Below are 26,219 nucleotides of genomic sequence, written 5' to 3'. Positions count from 1 at the left end.
TATTATTCTTGGCTGGCAATTTTTTTCTTTCAAGGTTTTATATATGTCATCCCATTGCCTTCTTGCCTGCATGGTTTCTGCCGAATAATCCGAGCTTAGTCTTATTGTTTCTCCTCTGTATGTGACTTTTTGTTTTCTCGAACTGCTCTCAGGATTCTGTGTTTGTCTTTGGTTTTAGCTAGTTTGACTATGATATGCCCTGGTGATTTTCTTTTGGGGTCTATCCTATCTGGGGTTAGTTGAGCTCCTTGGATGGTCATCTTTTTATCTTTCATGATATTGGGAAATTTTCTGTCAGCAATTCTTCAATGATCCTCTCTGTGTTTTCTGTTTTCTCCCCCTGTTCTGGAATTCTGATAACTCACAAATTTTTGCTTTTGATTGTATCCCACATAATTCTCAGGGTCTCTTCATTTTTCTTTGTTCTTTTCTCTGAGTTTTCCTCCAAAAGAGTTGTATCCAAGTGTTTGTCTTCAATTCCTCTGATCCTGTCTTCCACCATTTCAAATCTGCTCCTCAGCCCTTCTATGACACTGTCCGTTTCTGAAATCTTATTGTTTATCTTTTGGATTTCTAATTGTTGTTTTTGTATAATTTCTATTTGTGACTTTATTTTGGCATTTTGTTCCTGCACTATTTTCCTGAACTATTCCATTTTTTGTCTGTATTTTCCATGAATTTGTTTAACTTTTCCTCATTTTTGTCTTGTTTTTGCATCAACTCTTGGATAATTCTGACTATTAGAGGTTTGAATTCCCTATCAGGAAGTTCTAGTGCCTTTTCTTCCACTGGAAAGTCATCCAGTGTTTTATTTTGGATGCCTACTTGAACCATCCTGTCCTGTTTTTGTAAATGTTTTGATATTGTCTGCCGTCTTCGCAGCATTCAGTAATTATTTTCTCATTTATTAATTGTAGATTTGTTTCTTTCATCCTTTTTTTTTTAAATTTGCCTATATCTGAGCAGGTGGGCTGTGTTTTCTTTGTTGTTTGCACATGTGTGGGCATGATAATTTTGCCTCCTTCTCCAATTGGCAGGGTCAGTCCCTCAGATATCTTACAGCAGGGTAGATCTAGCGGAAGACGAGTTACTTGGATGGGTTGTTTGTGGCACTTACTGCAGCCACCAGGGCAGGTCAGTAATCAGTGCAGGGAAGGTTCTTGTAGGCCGTGCCTGTGCTGCTTGGTAGTGTGATGTTAAGTGCACTGTGCAGGTAGGCAGGATGGAGGGAGGAGATTGTGATGTATGGAGATAAGATTGGTATGGGAGAGAGGAGAGAGGAACAGGAGCCAAAAACATACAAAACAACAAAAAAGAGTTCTAGGGGAGCTTGCAGTTGGAGTAGAGAGAAGAGAGACTTTCAAATGGAGAAAAACAAAAAGGGGAAGAAGAAGAAAAAAAGAAAAGAATGAATACATAAAAATTAGGAAAAGAGAACAACAAAGCTCCCAGCAATACCACCGGTGCAACTACAAGGTCTGGGGAAGTTGTTCCCAGGTATTGAAGTACAGCCTGGCTAGAAGGTGTAGAGGTGTTCAGCCCCAGGTATTCAGGGGACAGGAAGTGAAGGAAGGTATAGAGACACGAGAAACGGTAATGAAGAAAGACAAAAAGGGAAAAAGAAGGAAAAGAAAACAAAACAAATCTTTAAAAAAGAACAAGAAAAGCCTCCCGAAAAACAGAAAGAAAAAAAAACCCACGAAAAAAGAAATGCGCTCAGGAATCCGTCTGTTCATCTGCGCAAGCTGAGGGGGTAGGTCCCAAGCCTCATAGCACTGTCCGGCCATAACTGGCTCCCAGCTCAAGAAAAGAAAAAGAAAACAAACAAACAATTCAAAGCAAACAAACAAAAAGCCTTGGGATCCCACCAGCATGGCAGCACAGACCAGGAAGCAGTTCCACACTGGAACGGAGCTCCGCAGCTGCTTAGGAGGAAGCAAAGATGGCTCACGGAGCCAGGTATTTGAGCAAAAGGAGGGGGAGGTGGTGAGAGGTAAGGAAGAAATCAAAAGAAGCAGAAAAAAGCAACACCAGCAGCCAACAAATGGCACTCAGGGAGTCGGCCAGTGTGGGCAGGTGTAATCCAAGCAGCCAGTGCTTCCCGGCCAAGAGACTGGCCACCGGAAGCAGAGGAGGTCGAGTGGGGGTGAAGAAGGGTGGGGGTGGGAAAGCGTATATCGCTAGTTACTGGTTGTTCTGTCTCCTGCTGGAAGCTCCGTGAAGCTGCTTTCTTGTACCCCCTATTTGCTGGTCTCTGATAGGAGTCCAAGATGGTGGATCTGCACTGCGTTAGCTGATAGGGCACCTCTGCATGAATCTCTCCTTGCTCTCTGTTCTCTGTCAGTTTTTCACTTCATTTGGTGCTTGACTGAGTTCTTTATCTCTTCATTTGATGTTTTATGGTTTCAAGATGCTATTTTCTCTGTTTGGCTTAGTTTTTCGGGTCTTTGCTGTGGAGGGAAGGTGTGGTGCTTCTGCCTAGAGCGCCGTGTTGCTGGAAGTCTCCTAGTTATTCTGATTTTTAAAAATTTTATTGTGGTAATATATAAATAACAAAAAGTTTGTGCCATTAAGTGACATTATTTACATTCACCACATTGTGCTACCATAACCACTATCCATTTCCAAAAGTTTTTAATCACCCCAAGCAGAAACTCAGTATCTATTACGAAATACTCCCAATTCCTCCACATCCCCAGCCACGTTTTTCTCCATGCATTTGCCTATTCTAGATATTTCATACTAGTGGGATTATACAATATTTATACTTTTATGTCTGACATTTTATTTAGCATAATGTTTTCAAGGCTCATCCATGTTATGGCATGTATCAAACTTTATTTCCTTTCATGGCTGAATAATATTACTTGTACATATATATTACAATTTTTCATCCATTCATCTGTTGATGAACACTTGGGTTGTTTACACTTTTTGACCATTGTGAATAATTATGCAATGAACATTGGTGTACATGTATCTGTTTGAGTCCCTGCTTTCAAGCCACCTAGGAGTGGAATTGCAGGAACATATGATAATTCCATTGAGATGTTTAGGTTCTTGAGGAATTGATAAACTATTTTCCATAGAGATTGCACCATTTTTCATTCCCACCATCAATGCACAATGGTTCTAATTTCTCCAGTCATTGCCAACATTTGTTATTTTCTGTTTTATTTTTTTAAATATATAATCACAGCCTTAGTTGGTGCAAAGTCATATATCATTGTGTTTTTTATTTGCATTTCCCTGATAACTAATGATGTTGGGTTGTTTGTATATTCTGGATATTAGATCCTTATAAGCTATATGGTTACAAAATATTTTTCCCATTCTGTTGGTTGTCTCTGCACTTTCTTTATTTCAGTATTTTGATGCACACAATATTTTAATTTGGATGAATTTCAACTTATCTATTTTTTCATTTGTTGTTTGTGCTTTTGGTGTCATATCTAATAATCCATTGTCAAAAACAAGGTCATGAAGTGTTTCCCTTATATTTTCTTCTGAGACTTCTATGGTTTCAGTTCTTACATTTAGGTCTTTCATTCAGTTTGAGTTAATTTTTGTATACATATGGTGGGAAGGATGTGTCCAACTTCATTCTTTGCATGTGGAGATCCAGTTGTCCCAGCACCATTTATTAAAGAGACTGTTCTTTCCAGTGGAATGGATATGGTACCTTTGTGGAAAATCAATTGGCCATAGATGGATAGGTTTATTTATGAATTCTCAATTCTATTCCATTTGTCTTATATGCCTCTCCTTGAAACAGGAACACATTGTTTTGATTACTGTAACTTTATAGTATGTTTGGAAATTAGGAGGTGTATTCTTCCCATTTTATCATTCTTTTTCAAGATTATTTTGTCTGTTTGGGGCTACTTGCAATTCCAGATGAATTTGAGGTTTGACTTTTTTGCTTCTGTAAAAAGCTGTTAGAATTTTGATGGAGATTGAATTGAATCTGTAGATCACTTTTGGTAGCATTGGTATTTTAACAATATTATGTCTTTCAATTCATAAACAGGATATATTTCCATTTATTTGAATATTATTTCAGTAATGTTTTATAGTTTTTACTGTACACGTCTTTCACCTCCTTGGTTAAATGTATTCTCACACATTTTATTCTTTTAATTTATTCTATTATAAACGGGATTGTTTTCTTCATTTCTTTTTCAGAGTATATATTACTGGTGTATAGAAACACAACTGAGTTTTGTGTGTTGATCTTATGCCCTGCAAGTTTACTGAATTTGTTTATTAGCTGTAGTAGTGTTCTTGTGGTTTCTTTGGGATTTTCTATAAGTAGGATCATGTCATCTGCAAATAGAGATAGTTTTACTTCTTCTTTTCCAATTTGTGAGTCTTTTCTTACTCTTGCCTAAATGCTCTGGATAGAACTCTCAGCACAGTGTTGAAGAGCAGAGGTGGAAACAGACATCCTTGTTTGTTGCTGATATTAGGGGGAAAGTTTCATTCTTTCCCCATTGAGTATGATGTTAGTTGTGGGTTTTTCATAAATGCTCTTTATAATGTTGATGAATTTCCCTTCTATTCCTAGTTTTCTGAGTCTTTGTATAAGGAAAGGGTGTTGGATTTTGTCAAATGCCTGTTCTGCATTCATTGAGATGTTCATGTGGTTATTTTCCTTTGTTCTATTAATATGGTGTGTTACTCATTTTCTTATATTGAACCACCCTTGCATTTATGGGATAAATCCCACTTTGTCATGGCATATAGTCATTTTTTGCATTTTTAAATGTAATATACACACAACAACAATTAACTTCTACATGTTTACTTCAGTGACATTGACTACATTCTTCAAGTTTTGCACCCATTTTCGTTCTCTTTTTAGAAATTCTCCCACCACTGTTAACATACCTACAGCGAGCTCCAAGCAAAAGCCCCTTCTTTCCCCCTCCCTCCCAACCCAGGTAACCACTAATTACTTTTGGTTTCTATATATTTGCTTGTTTCATATAAGTGATACCATACAGTATTTGTCCTTTTGTGTCTGACTTGTTTTGCTCAGCATAATGCCCTCAAGGTTCATCCACGTTGTGGCATGCATCAAGACTTCATACTCCATTGTATGTATATACCACATTTTACTTATCCATTCATCAGTTAATGCACAGTTTGGTTGTTTACACATTCTGGTTATTGTGAATAGTGCTGCAATGAGCATTAGTGTACGTATGTCTGTTCGTGTCATTGCTTTCAAGTCTTTTGGCGTGGAATTGCTCAGTCATATGGTAGTTCTATGTTCAACTTTTTGAGGAACCGCCGAACTGTTTTCCATAGTGGCTGCACCATTTTATATTCCTACCAACAATGAATGTGGGTTTCTGTTTCTCCACAGCCTTGCCAACACCTAGTGTTTTCCGTTTTTTTCTTTCTTTTTTTAATTATTGTCATTCTTATGGGGATAAGATGGTATCTCATTGTGGTTTTTTAAATTTTATTTTGTTGTTGAGAATATACACAGCAAAACGCACACCAATTCAACAGTTTCTACGTATACCATTTAGTGAGGCTGATTACATTCTTCGAGTTGTGCAACCATTCCCATTCTCCCTTTCTGAGTTGTTCTTCCTCCATTAACATAAATTCACTACACCCTAAGTTTCCTGTCCAGTCTTTCGAGTTGCTGTTGTCAATTTGCTCCCATATAGATAGTTCTTAAAAGAGCATATGCTCAAGGCAGACATTTTTTTCTAGCTAAAGTAAACTATTGTTTGGTTTTAAGAAGACTTCAGGGGACATTTTTGATTTAAGGTTTAAGGATTATCTCAGGGCAATCGTTTTAGGAGTTCATCCAACCTTCATGGCTCTAGGAAGTCTGGAGTCCATGAGGATTTGGAATTTTGTTCTTCACTTTCCCCTTTTTGGTCAGGATTCTTCCTTGCCTTTCTCTAATGGCTAGTGTTTTGAAGTCAGTGAGTATGAGTTATCCTACTTTATTCTTTTTAAAGATTGCTTTCACTATTTAGGGTCCATTGCCTTTCCATATAAATTTGAGTATTGGCATTTCCATATCTGTTAAGAATGCTGTTAGAATTTTGACTGGGATTGCACTGAATTTATAGATTACCTTGGATAGTATTGACATCTTGACTTTATTAAGCCTTCTAATTCACAAGCACAGGATACCTTTCCATTTATTTAGGTCTTCTTTGATTTATTTTAAGCAATGCTTTATAGTTTTTTGTAAGCAGATCTTTTACCTTCTTGATTAAATTTATTTTATTCTTTTAGACGCTGTTGTAAATGGTAATGTTTCCTTATTTTCCTTTTCCTTTTGCAGATTGCTGATGTGTAAAAACCCTACTGATTTTTGTGTGTTAATCTTGTACCCTGCTACTTTGCTGAATTCATTTAGTAACTCTAATATCTTTCTTTTGGATTCTTTGGAGCTTTGTATGTATAGAATCGTGTCACATGCAAAAAAGGGATACTTTTACTTTATAGTCTTTTTAATATGCTGTCGCATTTGGTTTGCTAGTATTTTGCTGAGGATTTTTACATAAGTGTTATTGGTGTGTAGTTTTATTTTCTTATGGTATCTGTATGTGGCTTTGTTATCAGGATAATGTTGGCCTCATAATATGAGCTAGAAAGTGCTCCCTTCTCTTCTGTATTTTGGAAGAGTTTGAGAAGGATTGGAGTTAATTCTTTAAGTGTTTGATAGAATTTACTAGTAAAGCCATATGGTCCTTTACTTTGTTGGAAAGTTTTTGATTACTAATTCAATCTCTTCATTTCTTATAGGTATGTTGATATATATAGTTTTTTATTTATTCTTGGGTCAATTTAGGTAGTTTTTCTGTTTCTAGAAATCTGCTCATTTCATCTAGGTTATTTAATTTTTTAAAGCACAATTATTATTTTTATTGTTGTAGAAATATATATAACACAATGTTTTCCAATTCAACATTTTTCAAGACACAATTCAGTGATATCAATTACATTAATCATGTTTTGAAACCATCACCCATAATTGTTGCCCAATTTTCCATCACCGTAAACACAAAATCACTGCTTTCATAACAATGACTCTCCCTTTTCCCTTCCCTCCCACCTCTCGTAACCACTAATAAATTTTGATCTCTACCCATTTGCCTATTCTTATTATTTCATATAAGCAAGATCATACAATATTCTTCCTTTTGTGATTGGCTTATTTCACTCAGCATAACTTTTCAAGGTTCATTTATGTAGTAGCGTGTCTCAGGACTTCACTTCTCTTTGTGGCTGAATAGCGTTCCGTTGTATGTACCACATCTTGTTCATCCATTCATCTGTTGATGAACATTCAGGTTGTTTTTACCTTGGTGTACAATTCTTCATAGTAATTGTATGATTTTAATCTTTGAAATATATTGAAACTTTAAATATATTGAGACCTAACGTATGGTCTCTCCTGGAGAATGATCCATGTGTATTCTGTTGCTGTTGGGTGGTGTATTCTATACATGTCTGTTAGGTCTAGAGATGTAATAGTGTTTTTCAAGTTTTCTATTTCCTTATTGATCTTTTGTCTAGATGTTCAATCCATTATTGAAAGTGATATATTGAAGTCTCCAACTATTATTGTGGAACTATTTCATCCTTCAGTTCTGTCAATGTTCACTTTATTTTGGGGTTGTGTTGTTAGAGTCCTATATATTTGTAATTGTTATATCTTCTTTATGAAGTGACCCTTTTATCATTATATCATATCCTTTTTGTCTCTAGTAACATATTTTAAAATAGAGTCTACTTTCCCTGATATTAATATAGCTACTTCTCCTCTCTTTTCATTACTCTACATGGAATATTTTTTCCCATATTTCACCATCAACCTACCGGTGTTTTTTGGTCTAAAGAGGGTTTCTTGGAGACAGAATATAGTTGGATCATGTTTTTTTATCCATTCTGACAATCTCTACCTTTTCATTAGAGAGTTTAATCCACTTGCATTTAAAGTAATTACCAATAAGAAAGGACTTAGTTCTGGCATTTTGCTTTTTGTTTTCTGTATGTCTTATACATGTTTGTCTCTCATTTACTCCAATACTGCCTAGTTTTGTGTTTCATTGATTTTTTTTGTAGTGAACCATATTGATTTCCTTCTTGTTTCCTTTTGTGTGTATTTTTTAAAAGATATTTTCTTTGTGATTACCGTGGGTGTTATATTCAACGTCCTACACTTATAACAAGGTATGTTAAATTGATACCAACTTATCTTTGATATGAGCCCTGGTGGTGTAGTGGTTAAGAACTTGGCTGCTAACCAAAAGGTCAGCAATTTGAATCCCCCAGCCACTCCTTGGAAACCCTATGAGGAAGTTCTACTCTGTCCTATAGGGTCGCTATGAGTCGGAATCAACTCAACAGCAATGGCTTTGTATTTGATACATACAAAAACTCTGTTCCTGTACTGCTCTCTCCTCCCTCCTTATTTTGTTGTTGTCAAAAATTATACCTTTATGCATTATGCACACAATAACATAGATTTATAGCCATTTTTATTTATTTCTTTTAAAACATGTAAGGCATAACAAATAGTACCACAACACTAATATACCATATAATTTACCTTTATATTTACTTATGAAAATACCTTTACTGAAGATTTTTTTTAATCATACATCTTCGAGTTACTGTAGTGTTCTTTCTTTTCAACCAAAAGGAATGCCTTTAGGATTTCTTGTATGATAAACTCTCTCAGATTTTCTTTTTCTATTATTATTTATATATATTTTTATTGTTGTAATTAAATGAAGTTTACATTTCAAGTTAGTCTCCCATACAAATTTTTTTTACATACATTGTTATGAGACTCCAACCGCTCACCCTATTCTGCGACAGCACACTCCCCCTTCTGCCCCTGATTCCCCATGAACATTCAACCAGCTCCTAACTCTCTCTGCCTTCCCATCTCACCTCTGGACAGAAGCTGTCCCTTTGGTCTCTTGTATCTACTTGACTAAGAGGTACATTCTTCACGAGTATCACTTTATGTCTCACAGTCCAGTCCAATCCCTGTCTAAAGAGTTGGCCTCGGAAATTGTTTTAATTCTGGGGTGATAGAGAGTCCAGGGGCCATGCCCTCCGGGGCGCCTCCAGTCTCAGTCAGACCATTCCAGAAAGGTGAAAGAAGAAGGGGGAGCTTGGAAAACTGAATATTAATTTTATAGGGAAGATAAAAATCCATTAACTGCTGAGATTTTTTAAAAGAGCAAAGAAACAGGCTGTACCAGATATTAAAGCATATTACAAAATCATAGTAATAAAAGAGCACAAACAAAAAATAACAGCATGTCCCTGGTACAGAAATACACAAACAGATCAAAGGAACATAATTGAGCCTAAAAACATACCAGAAGTGGCATCACAAATCAGTGGCTAGATTGTTTATTGAATGGCTTTGGAAATTTTAGCTCACTATATGAAGAGAAATAAAGCTGTAAGTCTAAGCTTCTTGTTGCTTTTAGTTGACATCCAGTTAGTTCCGACTCATGGCAACCGTATGTATAAAAAAAAAAACATTGCCCACTCCTGTGCCATCTTCGTGTTTATTGGTATGTTTGAGTTTATTGTTGCAGCTATTGTGTCAGTTCACCTGCTTGAGGTCTTCCCTCATTTTCGATGACCCTCTACTTTACCAGATATGATGTCCTTTACAAAGGATTGGTCTTTCCTGATGACATGTCCAAAAGTGAGCTGAAGTCTCACTTTCTTCCCTCTGAGGAGCATTCTGATTGTATTTCCTCTAAGACTGATTTGTTCATTCTTCTGAAAGTCCACTATATGTTCAATATTCTTCACCAACACCACAATTCAAATGCATTAATTCTTCTTGTGTCTTTCTTTTTCATTGTCCAGCTTTCACATGCATATGAGGCAATTGAGAAGATCACGGCTTGGGTCAGGTGCACCTTAGTCATCTAAATGACATCTTTGCTTTTTTCAAACATTAAAAAGGTCGTTTACAGCGGATTTGCCCAATGCAATATGTCCTTTGATTTATTGGCTGCTTCCATGGACATTGATTATTGATCCAAGTAGAATGAAATCTGTGACAACTTCAATTTCTTCATATACCATGATGTTGTTTACTGGCCCAGTTGTGAGAATTTTCATTTTCTTCACATTCATCAGAAGTGCTTCAAGTCATCTTCACTTTCAGTAAGCACAGTTGCGTCTGCCATCTGTATATCTCAGGTTGATAATGAGTCTTTCTCCAATCCTGATGCTGCGTTCTTGTTCATATAGTCCAGCTTCTTAGATTATTTGTCCAGCATACAGATTGAATAAGTAAGGTGAAATAATGCAACCCTGCCATACACCTTTTCCAATTTTGAACCACTCAGTATCCCTTTGTTCTGTTTGAACAACTGCCTCTTGATTCATGTATAGGTTCCACATGATCACAATTAGGTGTTCTAGAATTCTCATTCTTCATAATGTTATCCATAATTTATTATCATCTATACAGTTGAACACCTTTGCCCAATCAATAAAACACAGATAAAAATCTTTCTGGTATTCTCTGCTTTAAGCAAAGATCCATCTGACATCAGCAATGATATCTCTTCTTCCATGTCCACTTCTGAATATGGCTTGAACTTCTGGCAGTTCCCTGTTAATGTATGGCTGCGGTCACTTTTGAATTATCTTCAGCAAACTTTTGCTAACTTGTGATATTAATGATATTTTTAACAATTTCCAAATCTTGTTTGATTGCCTTTCTTTGGAATGGGCACAAATGTGGATATCTTCTAGTAAGTTGGCCAAGAAGCTGCTTTCCAAATTTCTTGACATAGATAAGTGAGCCTTTGCATCCCTTTGTTGAATCATCTCAATTGGTATTCCTTCAATTCCAGGAGCTTTGTTTTTCAACAGTGCTTTAGTGCAGCTTGGAATTCTTCCTTCAGTACCAATAATTCTTGATTATATGCTACCTCCTAAAATGTTTTAATGTTGACCAATTCTTTCTGATATATTGACTCCATCTTTCCATCTTCTTTTGTTGCTTCTTGCATCATTCAGTCTTTTTGCCCATAGAATTCTTTGGTAATACAACTCAAGGCTTGAATTTTCTCTTCAATTCTTTCGGCTTGAGAAATGCCAATTGTGTTTTTCCCTTTTGGTTTTCTAACTCCAGGACTTTACAGACTTCATCATAATACTTTACCTTTTCCTCTTGAGCTGTCCTTTGAAATTTTCTGTTCAGTTCCTTTTTTTTAAAAGCAAAAAGAAAGTTTTATTCGGCATATATTCAAAAAGTCAAAAGAGAGAAATGGACTACCATGCTGCCAGAGCCATGTCTGCCTGAGTCCAAGGAAATATCACAGAACAGAACAGACAAAAGTGGGAAAACAACAAGCATGTTGCTAGAGTCATGTCTGCCTGAGTCCAAAGAATTTTACAGAATAGGCAAGAATGGGAAAATGGACAACAATGCTGTCACAGCCATGTCCGCCCGAGTCCAAAGAACCATTACAGAGCCATCAGTTTATATTAACATTACAAATGGGCAAAACCATTGAAAGCTTCACCTTTTCACAGATTGGCTAAAAAATGTGATCCTACACTTTGAATCTACTTTCTTAACAATCATTGGTACAGATTTCAGTAACTACAGTCAGGAGGGTCTTCATTGGTCCAACAAATTTCTGTTCACTAAATGCTAATAGAAAAAGGTAAGAGTGGAAAGTCTTTTGTGTTCTGTTTGATTGGCTTTATATGAAAGGTTCCCTAAAAGATATTTTCCAAGATTATCTTAGCTACTGTCCTTGTGAGCCCAGCTCCAGCTGGGTCACATTCTCTATGCTCAAGGACAGGGAATAATAACTCCAATATTATTTCCTACAGCATTCCCTGCTTTTGATCGGAGATTAGAGATAACACATCGATGATCTTTACCTGGACTTAGTCGAGGTCCTAGATGGCGGCCATTGCAGGCTCTTTAAACTCACAGTGCTGATTTTCCACCGGATACCATCTGGTTCTTCACCAGGTTATTAAGTAAGAGTGATGTTCTCATCAATGGCATTGCCGGAGTGAGCAGACTCAATGTACAACATTTCAGCCAGAGGCCTTCTTTAGACTTTTAGGTGTGTAAGACTACAGAGGATAAATTTTATTATGCCTAATACTATCAAGATATAGACTAAGAATATTACTATTCCTTGCAATAGTGACCTAGCCCATACACTTACTCCTGATGACAACCAAACAAACAAATCTGGTGTTTGTAAGAGTTTGTAAGAGTGTTACAGTGTGTAACCAAGTAGCTTACAATTCTATGTATACCTTGTCTACAGCACAGATTACATTTAACTTGGTCTAATAAAAAATCTAAGATTACTTTGTTATCTCATGTCACTGTGGCTTATGAGATCAGAAGCTCACTGTTGTGCTTCCATCTCACTAGCAATTTCATCTTAAAGATTTTTCCAATTTAACTATACCATAAGTAGGAATTAAAATTACCAACCATATCCTAAGTGTTGGACCAATGGGTTTTCTTCTGACTTTCATTGTACAATGTTTACTAGCATCATTACTATGAATATCTAAAGGTAATCCTAAAGTTCTCAATGTGCTTTGCCCACCCATTTGTCAAGAATCTAAACAAGTGATTGCCCACGTAAATTCAGCATCAGTTGGAAAGGGATCATCTAAATTTGTATAGTTGGATCTACCACACAGAAATATATATCCATAGACAGCGCTCAAATTTTGTCTAGAGAAAACGGAAGGTATAGAAAAATTTACATGTGACAAGAAAGTTTTTGTTAGAGAACTAATGATTAGCAAGATAATACAGGATGGATCTTTCCTGTAGAAGGTCTTCAGTTAGTCTGTTTAAAACATACTAAGTGTTCTTCCCAAGTGCAAGCTTCCCCTCCTTAGTTTACCTATTAACAGTCGTGGGTCACTTTCACAGAAGCAGAAGTGGAACCCAGGACGAAATGGAATCTAAGCTTTGAAGTCAATCTCCTCTAAGAACCTGATTTCTTTAAGATACATAATTTTCTGTATAGTAAGAGGGTGACGGTTTGATTACAAACATTAGACAGGTATTTCATACCACACTGTCTTAAAGACTGATTAAATTGATTACTGATTTACCCTAAACATAACTCTCAGTCTGATTTTGAAGTTAGTTTCCTAAAACAAACTGAATTCTTAAAAAAAAAAAAAAAAAAAAAACAGCACAATGCCCAGAGCAAAATGGTCTTACTAGTTTACCTGGACCATTGTTTGACTCAAAGTGGCTTCAGGAACCAGTTTTTTTTCTCAAAGCTAGAGGTTCATAAGGACACCCAAAGGCCTGTGGAGGTTGCCCTAATCTCCATGAAAGCCAGAAATCTGGATTCCAGGAGAATTATAACTCTCTCATCATTCTTTCCTTTGGATCATGATTTTGCTATAGAATCTTTTATCAAAAATGCTCAATAAATGGTAACTGTGCATCATCTGGTTTTTAAGCTCCCAGGCACCATACAGCAAACTAGGAAGTAGAATAAAAACACTAACCATAACAGTAAGCCAATTGTCTGAAATAACCAATTAAACTGTGACCCTAAGGTCTTTGAACCAAGGAAACAAATCACATGAGGTGTTCCTTTATGCATAAGCAGCATCAGTAATGGCTTTTCATGTGCCTCAACAGCAACTACATTCTGAAAAACCTCAGATTGAGTATTAATATGAACACAGCAACATTTATATATTAAGACACAAGACTGTTTCTTGAGAGAACTAACAGGAAGGCTAATACTATTCTATTTTGTAAAATCATAGCTCAAATTTCAGGCACTTATCTGGTTGTAACAGTTACAACTTTGCTAAGTTTACTAATAGAACTTCTAATTCAAGAGTTACAATATCTAAACCCATTAGTTAGATAATTTAGGAGAAAGGAAAATGATTTCTTATATCCAGAAATTAGGACCTTAAAACATCAGCAATATTGCCACATAAAGCCCATCGTTTCCTTTCTTTTACTCAGTCTTATGTAGCTAATTTCTGTTCCATGTGATTCTGGATCAGCAGCAGTCTCTGAACCCATCAGCTTCTGCATAAGAGTTCTGGAAATCTTGATTGAGTCTAGGCACAGTTTTTTCACAAGTCCAATATAGTCCATTTTTTTTGTTGAGATATTTTGGTCAAACTTTTTAAGCAAGTCAGCAAAGCAAAAACTTATCTGCAAATGACAAAACTTAATATGGCCATGATTAATTTATAAAAATAATACTCTTAATATTGAAAGACCTGATAGAAATTAATCACAAGCACAACATAAAGGCCAAATAAATTCAGTTTATAAAACTTTAGACAAAAAATATTTCTAAATATAACCATTAATCATATTTTTAAAGAACTTCAGATGTAATACATAGTAATCTTGAGACAAAATACCTTACAGTCAGGATATACTAAGAATGTACCAAGATTATCAAATCTCTAAATACCTGAATAGTAATAAAAAAAAACTTCATAGTTAAATGATGTGAATTCCTCAATCAAACCATTGGTTCTGATGATGCTAGATTCAAAAAGATAAAGTTGCAACCAAGTTAACAATAAATAAACAAAATCATGACACTTCATGCGTTTGTTGTCCAATATTAAGCAAAAGAATAAGAGGAAATATTAACATATAAATTTTAACTCAGAGAATCAGGTATGTCTCTTGATTTTTATAGCACCTCTATATAATTTATAATATAAAATTTTTTAGCACTTTTCCTTGATAAAATTTTTTTTGTGTCTCTCCATGAAATTCCAGAGTTGTCAGGAGTTTATTATAGGTCACCGTGAAACAATACGTAAGTTATTTAACAAAAGATCTTAAGGTAAAAACTGTACCTTTTTTTTTTTCTTTTTCTAAAAGCCATGTGGCTTGGTTTCAACTCAGGAATCTTATTCTAATGAGAGACTGAGCCTTTATCTTCAAGGCAGATTACACAAATAAATTAACCCTTCAAATCAGAAATCAAAGAAAATTTTGTTATTTTAACAGAGAGAAACCTAATTCTTTGTTTTATATGCTACTTAGCATTAAAACTCCTAAAAATCTCATATATTAAACCATTAAACTTTAGTCAGAATGATAAAATTTTTATCATTATCAAATAAATTTCTTTTTAATAAACCACTTAAATGTTGTCTTTGTTGCATACCTCTTACAGTGTATTCCTTTAAAAAGGCAAAAAGGAAGACACTCATTAACAGACTTAAATATATATATATATATGCATTCTTCCTCTTGTGGCATAAAAAGCCAAAGTATATGAACTTAAATTATGATGAATATCTATTAACTCAATTTAATATCTGTAAGTTACGTAAAATGTCTTTGGAATTATTTTAAGCCTGTATATCATAAAACATAACAGTAATTGAAAGAAAAGTCTATTTAAACATTCTAAGATTGCATTCAACTTTCACTATTTCTCATATTTTTCCCAATCTAATTTTAGCCCCTAAAGATTTTATCAGCTGGCTTTGGAAATCACAAAGTCTCTGCTCAACTAACCAATTTATTGATATGGATATAACTTTAAGTGTCTGGCTAGGAGTGGAAACATTTTTTCAGGCCACTACAGGTGTGTCTCGTTGTGATTTCTATTGTTTCACTTCTTAAAGTTCCCCCTATAATAGAGAGAACTTGTTTACAGTTCTATGATCAGGATCCACTCAATTTCTGATAACTATAGCAAAGCAGCAATTTTTCTTATCTTTTGTTGGAGGTAGTCTTTCAAAAGCTTCTCTGGAGCTATATGACCTTGAAGACTAGGCGCTAAGGAGGCCTCATCCTGGGCTACCCTCCCTGTTTTTGATTCACAATAGAAGAGAAGATTAGGTCATTCTGATTCATTTACATATGTTTAAATTGATGGAGGCATTTTGAAAGGCTATCTACCCAGTAAATACAAAAGCTCTTTAGCAATTTTGTAAATGAATCCATCAACTCTGGCTAGCAAGACTGGGGTTGAGGGTGTCATCCCAATTCATTTACATATGTTTAAGTTGACCTAGGCATTTTGAAGGGCAAAAGATAACTTATTTCTTTCCCTTTTACTGTTCTGGAACTGCTACTTTTACTTTAAGACAAAACTATCCTTTTTCCTTAAATAAAACACGTTTCATATAATACCTAGCTTCGGTTACATAGAAAGGTTTTCCTTTTAAGATTGACATAGTATAGAACATAAAGATCTTAGTGTACTTTTTAAATGGACCAATTTATAACAAAGTTTCTCCAAGTAGTTTTTAAAAGTCTAAAACATAGGACAGAGAAGACGCAGTTTTTTTTCTGGACAAAGAAAGAACCCAGATTCTATGACTAGCGTTACAAAAAAGAGCAGTTCTCAGCCATAACCTCCAACCTGATACAAGACAATTCTCTAGACCAGAAGCAAGCTCTTAGGACAAAAGGAGACAGAAAGACCACATAAACTCACCGAACAATACCACACAAAACAAGGATACGGAGATTCTAGTTTCTTAAAGTGTATATAGTAATTTTTGTAAGATGGACTCAATTCAATAGAAAAAACAGGTTCTAGACAAAACATATTGTCAGACCCTCAGCTGGAGGAATATCAGACATTTTGACAAAACCTGAGCATCAAGCAAAGTTCCCTAAAGAGAAAAAAGAACACAAATGAAAGCTCACTTTCCCAAAGTAGTCACTGAAATTCCAAATTACATTTAATATACTCAGTTTATAGTATTTTTAAATATGAACCCCTCACCAGTGTCTCAGCAGTAGGAGGGAAATCCAGGCTCATTTACCAAAGATGTTAAGCTCTAAAGTTCAAGCGTTTAGTTTCCTTCTTTTTGAACTTAATTCATTCTGCTGGCTAGAGACTTAGTCTCTTATTTTAGGCCTTAAATATACTAGTTCTTCCAATTGAAAAGTACTTTAAAGTAGCTACTGATGATTTTAATTTTAACATTGTGATTTTTCATTGAGAAACTGTATCATAAAACAGGTACAAAAATTCCGCTTATCCCTTAAATTTCATAACACAGTTCAGGAGCTGCCACCTCGCCTTGAGAATTTGGCAAAACAGAGCACTATTTTCCAGGTTTTCTCTGAGCCACAAAAATGCCAGAATTTTGCAGCTTATAGTGACTCAAAGCTCTTTGACAATAGAATTACCTCTTTAATGTTTCAAACACCCGAATCCAGACCTAAACTGCAGTTGACTTAACGAGTTACTAAATTTCACTCTTAACCAAATGATCAAGCAAAAATCTAAGAAAGATTCTCCTTAATGAAACTACAGGTTTTTCAAACAAATATGCTGAAAAGAACTTAAGAAACATGAGAAAGAGAACAAAAAAGAATAAGCAAAGGCTCATTTTCTGAGAGCACTCACCCTGTCAGTGTCGAAGGGACATGGAGTGGGAACACGTGGGTCCAGAAGATAAGACCTCTCTTTGCTAGCTTTTGCTCTGCTGCCCAGGTCTCCTCGAGTTCGACTTGATTCATAGCTTCAAGAAATACTTGACTACTACGCCATTAACTATTTTAGGGGAAAAAACATCACAAAGTTTAGTAAAGTAAAAAGAAAGTTTTATTCAGCATATATTTAAAAAGGCAAAAGTTAGAATCAGACAACCACGCTGCCAGAGCCATGTCTGCCCAAGTCCAAGAAAATATCACAGAACGGACAAAAGTGGAAAAACAACAAGTATGTTTCTAGAGCCATGTCTGCCAGAGTCCAAAGAATATTACAGAATAGGCAAGAATGGAAAAAGGGACAAGCATGCTGCCACAGCCATGTCTGCCCGAGTCCCCTGTTCAGTTCCTTTATGTCATCATTTTTTTTTCTTTTGCTGTAGCTACTCTGCCCTCAATAGCAAGTTTCAGAATCTCTTCTGATATCCACTTAGGTCTTCTTCCATGCTCCTCCTCCAGCACTATATTGAACCATGTTTTATTGTTATCCATAAGATTTTCAAAATTGATTGATTTTCAGATGTAGATCACCAGGCCTTTTTCTAACCGGTCTTGGTCTAGAATCTCTGCTGAAACCTGTCTACCATGGGTGACCTTGCTGATATTTGAAATACCAGTGGTATAGCTTCCAGCATCATAGCAACATGAAATCTACCACAGTATGACAAACTGACAGAGGGGTGGTGGGAAGTTTAACTTACATGTTATTAAGTAAATGGATGTCAAATAATTTAAAACTTAAGCTTGCAGGTTCAATTATAAAACTAATGAAAAAATGCAGGAGAATCTTTCTAAGACCTCAGGACAGGGAAGGATTTCTTAAATAGAACCCCAAAAACACAATAAAACTAAAGATCTCTGCTTAACAAAGAACACCACCAACAGAGTTAACAATAGATGTGTGGCATCTTTAGATTTTTAGATTTTTAACATTTTAAATTGACAAGGAGTTAATGTCCATATTAGTTTTAAAACTCTTGAAAATCAGTAAGAGAAAAAGAAACAAATAAAAAACAGGAAACCCAATAGAAGATATGTATAAGCAATTCACAAAAGGGGAAAAACCCAGATGGCTAATAAGTTATGAAGAGATGTTCAACCATACTATAGCCAGAAAACTATAAATTAAAATCACTGTGCAACATCATGTTATACTTAGCAACTTGGAAAATATTAGAGTAATATGATATCAAGTGCTGTCAAAGATGTGGGAAAACAGGAGCCTTTATACTCTGCTGGTAGGTTTGAAAATTTGTGCAGCCTTTCTGGAAAGCAATATAGCAGTACTTAGTGAAATTCAATATGCATACATTAGATCCCAGCAATTCACTCATAGTTAAATACCCCAGAGAATCTCTTAAGCAGTTCCAAAAAGGTTTATTTTTATTTTTCAACAAAATTATTCATCACCGTGATGTGAGAGCAAATAGTTTGAAGCAATTCAGGTGACAATCATGGGTGAGATGAATGTAGTATATGCATACAAAAGAAACTATGCAACAGTTGAAGAAAATAACTAATTTTACAAATAGAAGGGTATATAAATTTCAAAAACATATACTTGAGTGGAAAAAGTAAGGAACAGAATGACCTTTGTAAGACAATACCATCCATATACATTAAAAAGCACATACATATCAAAACATTATATATTTTATAAAGGTATACCAATATCTAAATAAATGTATAGGAGGTGGAATGCGAATGGAAATAGGAAATAAAAAGGAAGATAGTAAAATAAAGTTAAAGAGGGTTTTTGCAGGAGCCAATGATGATCATGCGCTCTGAATTACATAGTTTAGTCAAGTAAATTCTCTGCACCCAAAGTCAAGAAAAGAAACCTGAAAATACTCAGAGAAAGAAACAATGTATTTGTTCTACAAGAATTTCTTAATTATCACAGACTCCAAGCTGGTGGAGCTCAACGTCACCCTAATAAGGAAGAAAAGAGTTCCCTCTAGGGAAGCAACACTTTGTAATGGAACAATGACAGGTTTTGAATTCAGGCAGATATGAGTTTGAACTCTGTTATTTGTTTTAGAAGGTATGGAAGATGACCCAAGAACTTGGAAATAAGAGCGATCAATTTCTCTTGTAGAGTCTGACTACAAAATTACTGCTCCTCAAAGAGACAGACTGGTTGCCAGGCCAGCAAGATTGTAGGATAAACTGAGTGATATTTTCCTTTCTCAGAGTTAGTTTTGTTTTGTTTTGCTTTCACTCAGAAAGCGTTGATTAACCCCCCAGTCTCATTGTACAGATGAAGAGATTGAGACACAAGATAGATTAAGCAAATCCAGATCAGGTAGTCTGTAAAGCCTGGCCTCTTTCTATTCCTTTTTGCCATTTTGTTCTGTTTCCCCCGAGAGCAAAAGTACTGAGTTCATTCACTTACTGCACAAATATTTATTGCCCATCAACTACATATTAGGCAATGTCCTAGGACCTGGAGATACATTATTGAAGAAATTAGACAAGAATCCCTCTCTCCTGGAGCTTACATTCTACTGGAAAGAAACAGACAATAAACAACGAAAAAGTTAAATTTACAGTATTACAGTGATAATCGCTAGGGAGAAAATATAAAGCAGGAAAGCCAAGAAACAAAGTGTGTGAGGGGAGGGGTTGAACATTTAGAGTAGGGTGGTCAGAAAGTGACTTTTGAGTAAAGATCAGAAGGAAGTGAGAGAGGGAACCAGATATGTAGATGTATGTGTATGCATACATATATATGCAGATGGAAGGAATACACAGAGTCACTGTACCAAAAAGAATTGGTAGATGTTCAACCATTTCAGGAAGCAGCATATGATCAAGAACCGATGGTACTGAAGGAAGAGGTCCAAGCTGCATTGAAGGCATTGTCGAATAACAAGGCTCCAGGAATTGACAGAATACCACTAAAGATGTTTCAACAAACGGATTCAGCACTGGAGGTGCTCACTTGTCTATGCCAAGAAATTTGGAAGACAGCTACCTGGACAACCGAATGGAAGAGATCTATATTTGTGCCCATTTCAAAGAAAGGTGATCCAACCGAATGTGGAAATTAACAAACAATATCATTAATATCACAAGCAAGTAAAATTTTTCTGAAGATCATTCAAAAGCTGTTGCAGCAGTGCATCAACAGAGAACTACCAGAAAGAAGACATGGAATGAAGGATATCATTGCTGATGTCAGATGAATCTTGGCTGAAAGCAGAGAATACCAGAAAGACATTTACCTGTGTTTAATTGACTATGCAAAGACAGTCAACTGTGTGGATCATAACAAATTATGGATAACATTGTGAAGAATGAGAATTCCAGAACACTTAATTGTGCTCATGCGGAAACCTGTACATGGACCAAGAAGCACTCATTCAAACAGAGCAAGGGGACACTGCATTGTTTAAAATTAAGAAAGCTGTGCTTTACTGTTACATCCTTTCACCATACTTATTCAATCTGTATGCTGAGCAAATAATCTGAGAAGCTGGACTATATGAAGAAGAACGGGGCATCAGGTTTGGTGGAAGACTCATTAACAACCTACGATATGCAGATGATACAACATTGATTGCTGAAAACGAAGATCACTCGAAACACTTACTGATGAAGATCAAAGACTACAGCCTTCAGTATGGATTACACCTCAACATAAAGAAAACAAAAATTCTCACAATTAGACCAAAAAGCAACATTATGATAAACAGAGAAAAGATTGACATTGTCAAGGATTTCGTTTTACTTGGATTCACAATCAATGTCCATAGAAGCAGCAGTCAAGAAATCAAATGACATATTGAATTGGGCAAATCTGCTGCAAAAGACCTCTTTAAAATGTCAAAAAACAAAGATATCACTTTGAGGACTAAGATGCGCCTGACCCAAGCCATGATATTTTCAATCACCTCATATGTATGCGAAAGCTGGACAATGAATAAGAAAGACCGAAGAAGAATTGGTGCCTTTGAATTGTGGTGTTGGTGAAGAATATTGAATATACCATGTCAGTAGAACGAACAAGTCTGTCTTGGAAAAAATACAGCCAGAGTGCTCCTTGGAACCGAGGATGGCGAGACTTCGTCTCACGTATTTTGGACACGTTATCAGGAGGGACCAGTCCCTGGAGAAGGACATCATTCTTGGTAAAGTAGAGGATCAGTGAAAGAGAGGAACACCCTCAAAGAACAAGATGGTGTGACACAGTGTCTGCAACAATGGGCTCAAACATAACAATGATTGTGAGGATGGCGCAGGACCAAGCAGTGTTTCGTTCTGTTGTACACAGGGTCGTTATGAGTTGGAACTGACTCCACGTCACCTAACAACAACAAACACAGCATTACAGAGTAAAGGCCTTGAAGGTAGAGGAAGGAGGCCAGTGTGACTGAAGCAGAGTGATTGAGGGGGAAAATAGTAGGAAAAGAGAACACAAAAATACTGAGGAAATATTGAGTAGGACCTTATAGTTGTATTACAGACTTGGACTTTTACTTTGAGAAAGATGGAAGCCATTGGAGAGTTTTCAGCACAGGAGTGACATGATCACTCTGGTTGTTGTGTTATAATAGACTGCATGGGACCCCAGGTAGAAACAGGCAGAACAGAAATAATGGTGGCTTGTAGTAGAACGGGTGAGAAGTGGTCAGATTCTGAATATATTTTGAATATAAAGCCTACAAGATGTGCTAATGAGATTAATTGTGGGGTGTGAGAGAAAGAGTGGAGTCAATGGTAACATAAAGATTACTGACCTGTTTTAGTGGAAGGATGAAGTTGACATTCACTGAGAGGAGGAATGGGGGAGGAGCGGGTTGGGATTTAAAGTGGATAACTCTGAGGATAACTATAGGACTAAATTACTTCATGAGTGATAACTTTACCGGTAAGAATCAGCATCAAAGCTGGTTCCTATGAGGTGGAGGTCAAATATGCCCCTACTCTCTTGCTTCTCCATCATTTCTGACACCAGCCATCCCATGGCACTCTGTTTCTCTACTGGGCTTGATAATTCATTGCAAAGTCCACAAAATTCAGGGTAACCCCATATCTGTGATAACAACTTTAATAACAGAGAAAGATGTAAATGAAGGAATGCAAAAGACAAAATTCAGGAAGGGTCCCAGAATGGAGTCTCAACATCTCAAGGGGACCTACTTACATCTCATAGGTGGACCTGCTTACCCTTTCCAAAAACTGAAGTTCATTCTAACTCATCAGGAAACTTTCAAATAGCAAAAAAAAATGACTTCACTCAGCAGTCTTGGCTTCTGGCTGCTCCTCTCGGTGGGCTCACAACTGCTGCTAGCCAGTTCCAGAACAGCTCTAGGTCAGCCCCAGCTCTAGGCAGGCATCACAACAGGTCTTGGAGCAGAACTGCTCTCAGGCAGCCCCATGCTTGGGGCACCCAAGCTCTGTGGGTGGCCCCTTGCTCAGGGCGCCCAAGCTCTGCAGGTGGTCCCCTGTCAGTGCAGCTCTCGGAGCTGACATGTCCTGTGCCAGATGCAGCTCTTGGTGCCAACATGCTCCCCTGTGGTTCTCTGGTCTTCTCTGCTGTTGTCATCTGGGCCCGTTGTTTGTTTCTGTCATTTCTGGCACCATTGCTGCTGATCCACAGATGTAAGCATATTGCAGCAATTTTACCCGAGTCTGGAAGGGTTTCACTGCAGATACTTCTGTGTCCTAATGGACATGCATCTGTCAGTTTGTTGTGCTGTAGGGGCTTGCATGTTGCTGTGATGCTGGAAGCTATGCCACCAGTATTCAAATACCAGCAGGGTCACCCATGGCGGACAGGTTTCATCTGAGCTTCCAGACTAAGACAGACAAGGAAAAAGTACCCGGCAGTCTACCTCTGAAAAGAATTAACCAGTGAAAACCTTATGAATAACAGCAGAACATTGTCTGATATAGTGCCCGAAGATGAGCCCCTCAGGTTGGAAGGTACTCAAAATACCACTGGCAAAGAGCTGCCTCCTCAAAGTAGAGTCAACCATAACAACATGGATGGAGTCAAGCTTTTGGAACCTTCATTTACTGACATGGCATGACTCAAAATGAGAAGAAAGAGCTGCAACCTTCCATTAATAATCGTAACCTGGAATGTGCGAAGTATGAATATAGGAAACTTGGAAATCGTCAAAAATGATATGAAATGCATAAACGTTGATATCCTAGTCATTAGTGAGCTGAAATGGACTGCCTTTGGACATTTTGAATCAGACAATCATATGGTCTGCTATGCCGGGAGTGACAGCTTGAAGAGGAATGGTATTGCATTCATCGTCAAAAAGAACATTTCAAGATCTATCTGGAGGTACAATGCTATCAGTTATAGGATAATATCCATACACCTGCAAGGAAGACCAGTTAACACCACTATTCAAATTTACTTACCAACCACTAAGGTCAAAGACGAAGAAATTGAAGATTTTTACCAATGTCTGCAGTCTGAAATTGATCAAACATGCAATCAGGATGCACTGATAATTACTGGTGATTGGAATGCGAAAGCTGGAAACAAAGAAGAAGGATCAGTAATTGAAAAATATGGCCTTAGTGATAGAAACGATGCTGGAGATCGCATGATACAATTCTGCAAGATCAACGACTTCTTAATTGCAAATACCTTTTTTCACCAACATATATGGCGACTATACGAGTGTCCCTTGCAAGATGGAACACACAAGAATAAAATCTACTACATCTGTGGAAAGAGATGATGGAAAAGCTCAATGTCATCCAACTGTGGAACAGACCATCAATTGCTCATATGCAAGTCGAAGTTGAAACTGAAGAAAATTAGGACAAGTCCATGAAAGCCAAAGTACGACCTGAAGTAATCCCACCTGAATTTAGAGACTATCTCAAGAATAGATTTTTTTTATTATGTTTTAAGTGAAACTTTACAATTCAACTCAATTTCTCATACAAAAATTTATACATACATTGTTATGTGACCTTAGTTGCTCTCCCTATACTGTGACAGCACAATCTTCCTTTCCACCCAGGATTTCCGGTGTCCATTCAACCAGCTCCTGACCCTCTCTGCCTTCTCATCTCGCCTCCAGACAGGAGCTGCCTATTTAGTCTCACGTATCTACTTGAGCTAAGAAGCACACTCCTCACAGTATCACTTTATGTCCCATAGTCCAGTCTAATCTTTTTCTGAAGAGTTGGCCTTGGGAATGGTTTCAGCTCTGGGCCAGAGAGTCCAGGGGCTAAGTCTTCCGGGGCTCTTCAGTCTCAGTCAAACCATTGAATCTGGTCTTTTTACTAGAATTTGAGTTCTGCATCCCACTTATCTTCTGCTCCGTCAGGGACTGTCTGTTGTATTCCCTGTCAGGGTGGTCACTGGTGGTAGCTGGGCACTAGCTAGTTCTTCTGGTCTCAGGCTGAGGGAGTCTCTGGTTTATGTGGCCCTTTCTGTCTCTTAGGCTAATATTTTCCTTGTGTCTTTGGTGTTATTCATCCTCCTTTACTCCAGGTGGGTTGGGACCAATTGATGCATCTTAGATGGCCACTCACTAGCTTTTAATACCCCAGATGCCACTCACCAAAGTGGGACGCAGAACACTTTCTTAATAAACTTTATTACGCCAATTGACCTGAAACCATGGTCCCCAAGCCCCATCCCTGCTACTCTGTCCCTCGAAATGTTTGGTTGTATTCAGGAAACTTCTTAGTTTTTGGCTTAGTCCAGTTGTGGTGACTTCCCCTGTAGTGTGTGTTGTCCTTCCCTTCACCTAAGATAATTCTTGTCTCCTATCTAGTTAGTGAATACCCCTCTCCTTCAGTTCACTCCTTCATAACCATCAAAGAATGTTTTCTTCTGTATTTAAACCTTTTCTTGAGTTCTTATAATAGTGGTCTTATACAATATTGATCCTTTTGCGACTGACTAAACTCACTCAGCATAATTCCTTCCAGATTCCTCCATGTTATAAGGTGTTTCATGGATTCATTGTTCTTCGTTATCGTTGTGTAGTATTCCATTGTGTGAATATACCATAATTTGTTTATCCATTCATCTGTTGATGGGCACCTAGGTTGTTTCCATCTTTTTGCTATCCTGAACGGTGTTGCAATGAACATGGGTGTGCATATAGCTATTCGTCTGACGGCTCTTATTTCTCTAGGATATATTCCAAGGAGCGGGATTGCTGGATAATATGGTACTTCTATTTCTAGCTTTTTAAAGAAGCATCAAATCGATTTCCAAAGTGGTTGTACAATTTTACATTACTACTAACAGTGTATAAGTGTTTCAGTCTCTCCACAACCTCTCCAACATTTATTATTTTGTGATTTTTGGATCAATGCTAGCCTTTTTGGGGTAAGATGGTATCTCATTATAGTTTTGATTTGCATTTCTCCAATGGCTAATGATCGTGAGCATTTCCTCATGTGTCTGTTACCTGCCAGAATGTCTTCTTTGGTGTAGTGTCTATTCATATCCTTTGCCCATTTTTTAATTTGGTTATTGAGGTTTTGCAGTACCTTGTAGATTTTAGAGATTAAGTGCTGATTGGATCTGTCATAGCCAATTTTTTTTTCCCAGTCTGTAGGTTGTCTTTTTACTCTTTTGGTGAACTCTTTTGATAAGCATAAGTGTTTGATTTTTAGGAGCTTCCAGTTATTTAGTTTCTCTTCTGGTGTTTGTGCCTTGTTACTTATGCTTTCTATTCTGTTTGTGCCATGTATTAGGGTTCCTAGCGTTGTCCCTATTTTTTTCCATGATCTTCATCAT

The sequence above is a fragment of the Trichechus manatus genome, unplaced genomic scaffold (genome assembly GCF_000243295.1).
Source record: "Trichechus manatus latirostris isolate Lorelei unplaced genomic scaffold, TriManLat1.0 scaffold00233, whole genome shotgun sequence".
NCBI lineage: Eukaryota > Metazoa > Chordata > Mammalia > Sirenia > Trichechidae > Trichechus > Trichechus manatus.
This window is presented reverse-complemented; position numbering follows the sequence as displayed.